Source organism: Sciurus carolinensis, chromosome 9 (assembly GCF_902686445.1).
Source record: "Sciurus carolinensis chromosome 9, mSciCar1.2, whole genome shotgun sequence".
NCBI classification, from domain to species: domain Eukaryota; kingdom Metazoa; phylum Chordata; class Mammalia; order Rodentia; family Sciuridae; genus Sciurus; species Sciurus carolinensis.
In genome coordinates, this window is record NC_062221.1 from 34727013 (window position 1) to 34731097 (window position 4085).

The following is a 4085-nucleotide window of genomic DNA, read 5'->3' on the forward strand; positions in this document are numbered from 1 at the left end:
TCACAAGTCATGTATGAGTAGCATGATTTGTTGCCTAAGGGGTCCCAGCTAGCCCCCTGATGACAGGTCTAGCTTGAAGACAAAAAGAAGTGGACAGAGGGCTGGGGAGATGGGGAGATAGCTCAGCACTGAAAAAAAAAAAAAAAAACAGCAGTGGGTAGAGCTCTTCCAACTGCATCATCTTCCCTTTTGTTGAAAATGCAAAAGCTTTTCTAGAAATCCTCAATAGATTTGCACACATTTCTTTAACTAGAATTGTGTCATAAATTCACCTTTGAATAGAGGGAAACTGGGAAGTTATTTAGTTGAGTAAATAGATTGCTACCTCCTCCCCCAAACTGGAACTCTATTAAAACAAAAAGGAAGAATTGGAAATAGGATAAGCAATGAGCAATGTACTCAAGAATGTGTACTTTATAAAGAGATGATGCTTCTTTAGTTCAGAGTCCAGGATTTGGCATCCTGGATATGACAATATGGTGAATGGCACTATGGTGGAAGGACATGCAATGGGTAGAAATTTCATGATCAAAAACCTGGGGAGGGACCAATCTTGCTCTTTTTATAAAAACCCACTCTCACAGAAACTAATGTGGCCCATAAGAAGTGCATTACTCCCTTCCAAGAGCTTCATCCCTAGTGACTGAATTATCTCACACTAGGCTCCACCTCTTACAGGTTCTATCACCTCAACACTGTCACACCGAAGACGAAGCCTCCAAACTATGAATCTTTGGGGAACAAACCACATCCACATCATCACAGGCTCCAACAAAGCCAAAATTGTAAGAGCAAGATGTCTGCAACATGTGTATTTGGGGGTGGGGGAGGAAGGTTGCTCTCAGAAGTAACTGGAAGCAGCCAGAGCCTCCCATTCCATAATCTCAGTAAAGTGCCACCTGATATTTCTTGCCTTCCCTCCTGTACTCATGGCATTCTGAGTGCCATCCCAGAAGAGGTAATTGGTGGCTCTAATTTCTCTGAGTACAGGAGGCCTAGTCATGCCATTCTCAAAGGAAGGAACGCCCCCAACCCAACCTTCAGTCGGATGTTCCTGGTTTCTCCCAAGCCTGTTTGCTGCTTTTAATGTGGTGCTGCTGGTCAACCTAAGTGGCCTCTTCTTTGCTTTCCTGTGAGTCTCCCATACATGAAGTTGGATTCTTACAATGAGATAGAAGGGAAAAGAGAAAATGATAGTGCAAAAGCAGGGAAGTGGAGAGAGGGTCAGAGGCAGTAAAGTGGAGAGGGAGGGTCATCTGGGGAAAGAAGGATATATAGTCAGAGGGACAGTGATGTGCAAGCACAGAGGTCTAGAGTGCCTGATGCATTTAGGGAACTGCGGGTGGCTGATAATGCTGGTGACATTTGGTGGAGTCTCCATGCTCTGTCCCTAGCCTGGGTATTAAGATCCGTCCTTAAGGTCTGAGTTCTACCTCAGGTGAACCAAGGCCTCATGAGGAGTTCTGTGTTGCTCTGGATTAGAATTGAGTCTGATTCTTATTTCAGATGCAGATGGCTGGCCCAGATTGGGGAGTGGGACTTTCCCATGATTATGGGCCTTCTGTTTGTGATCAGCTTGTACCGTCTGGTTTTTCTCAGTTTCTCTGATCCTGGCATCTTGCATCAAGGTAAGACCTCAGATCCCTGGGAAAAGGAGGTGGTACCACACAGCCTGATGCCTTACAGAGGTGACACCACCTACGGCCTCAGGATCCCTTCTCTCCATGTCATAATTACTTAGGCAATAATATTTCATTTCCCAAGTCACTGAGGTGTTAATAAATATAAAAGAGGAATTCTTCAGGTATTGCAGTTTCATTAGAAGGGAGATACCAGCAGGCTTTTCTAAACCACGAAGTTCTCTCTTCCTCCTTTTCATTTCACATATGCCTTGAAGCACCCACTACTATTCCAAAGGGTAGAACTCTATAGACAGCTCTTCTGGCTGGAAACCCCCTACTCTTTGACTTCCAACCCATCTGAGTGGTCATTTTGCTTAAAGGGACTGTGATTCCCCTGCCCACTTTCTCCCCACCTTTTTTGCTGCCCAGTGATGCTATGGGGCGGCCCGAGAAGACACGTGATGGAAGAGTCTCCTGCCACTGTCTAAATCTCTTCCCATGTCAGGTTCCTTTGAGCAGGACTCCGACTCACCATATGTGACATGGATGTATCAGAGGGCCTTCCAAATACCGTGGTGCCCACAGTGCTGCTTTCACAGTGTGGCCCTCCCTGGACCTTCAACTGTCCCTGTTGCAACATCTGTGTGGAGGTGAGTACTCCTCCTCCCTGTTCACTCATCAACCTACCACTGAGCACCTGGTCGGGACCAGGAATGTCACATAATAAATGGATCAAGGGTAGGTATGAGGCCATCTTCCCAGATTGCAGAAAGTGGCTCTTAGCTGCTCTTGGTCACTTACATATATAACTGCCTCTGTGTCTACACATCTGTACTGAGCCTGGTGGAGTCAGTGGAGGAAAGGCAGCCTCTGTCTCATCCCCTGCTTGCTGATACTGGATACCCAGACCCTAGGCCAGGTGTTTCCCTGTTCTGGGGATCTTTGCCTGTCTTTCTCTGGGTATCCAAGTTGGAGGGTTTCCTGGGTTCTGAGTGATCTTCTCTCATGTGCACATCTTGCACGGGTTTCCAAGCGCAGAAGGCTGGCTGGGCAAGGGAGTTCTTTACATCCTTACCCAGTATCTGAGAAAAGAGAGGCCCAGAGTTATTCTATATCCTACTCCAAGTTACCCAGGTAAGTCTTGTCTCTGAAAACCTCACTCATGATAAGTAATCTGATGAGCCAAGGAGTCCTAACTGTGCCCTAACAATGGACATGCCAGTTTCTCCCTGGAGATGGGAGCCTGTGTGGAGGGCCAAGAGCAGGTGGCCTAGAGGGCTACCATGAGGGGACTTGAGCATTTGGGGGTGATGAAGCCCAGGTTAGATAGACCCTGAAGGCCTGTCTCCTCTAACCTAGGAGTTTTACCGCCACTGCAAGTGAGTATATAATTGTGTGGGTCTTTGCAATATCCACATCTTCCTAGTGCTGCTCCTGTCCCTTTGCTTCTACCTAGGTGCACTGCTGTTGACCTGTGTGATCTTTGTGCGCACGAGAGATATGCCATTCTTTATGGACAAAGTCATGGCTCACACTAGGAACAGCACAGACTGTGAGATGGAAAGTGTAGACAGCCAAGGGATGGGGTAACCCAGGGCAGGCCTGATGCGGGTGGGGCTAAAGGGAAAAGTCACTTGGGAGGAGGACCTGTGTAGGGCATGTTGAAGGTTACTGGGGTCAGGGCAATAAGGGAAGGTAGGATGGACAAGAATCTAGTGGGGTCATGGAGTGGTGGAGTAAGGGTGGAAAGGAACAATGTGGGACAACATTGTGGTGGAGTGTGGTTTCCCTTGGGTATACTAGACTAACAGTCCAGTCCAGGGAGGAAGACTAGGTGAGCAGGGTACGCTGGGGGAGAGCAGGGAGGGCAAATTCTAGTCAAAAGGCAGAGCCAGTGAGAAACTATTCTGCCACTTGGCTTCTTAGCCCGCACATGGCTTCATACTGGCTGTACCTGCCACTAGAGGCCTCCTGCCATTCATCCTGGGGTAACTGATTCAGCCCAGTGTGGTGAGCACTGCCAGACCCCCCTACCGGGGCTAGGTAAGTGGGACCGAGTGCCTATACCACAATACCCAGCTGTGTGCACACATCTGGCACCTCTGCCCTTGGCACTATCTGGGCTTTCCCCACTGCCCTTGGCCCTGATGGTGCCTCATTAGTCCTTCCAGACCCAACCCTTAAGATGTAGCTCAAGTCTCTTCTCCCCTGGAGCTTGGTGGTCACTCTCCCTTCTGAGTGCTTTGCTTCCAGAGCCTACTGTGTGCTAGGATGCATGATCTTTGAGGGAGAGGATAGAGGTGATTCAGTGCATCTGGCACTTGTATAGATAGGCAAGCTGCAATCAGAGCGACACCGGAAGACACCCGGGGACACTTTGAGAGGTGGTGGGTCCTGAGTGGTGCAGCAGACTGGAAGAAACAGTCTGCCCAGACCTGCAGTGTAGAGTAGGACAAGCCACTC

At 48.6% G+C, this 4085-nt stretch overlaps 1 pseudogene; it reads left to right on the forward strand.

Annotated features, from left to right (window-relative positions):
- Positions 1 to 1001: 1001 nt before the first annotated feature.
- LOC124993568 (palmitoyltransferase ZDHHC19-like) lies at positions 1002 to 3212 on the forward strand (annotated as a pseudogene).
- The last annotated feature ends 873 nt before the right edge of the window (positions 3213 to 4085 follow it).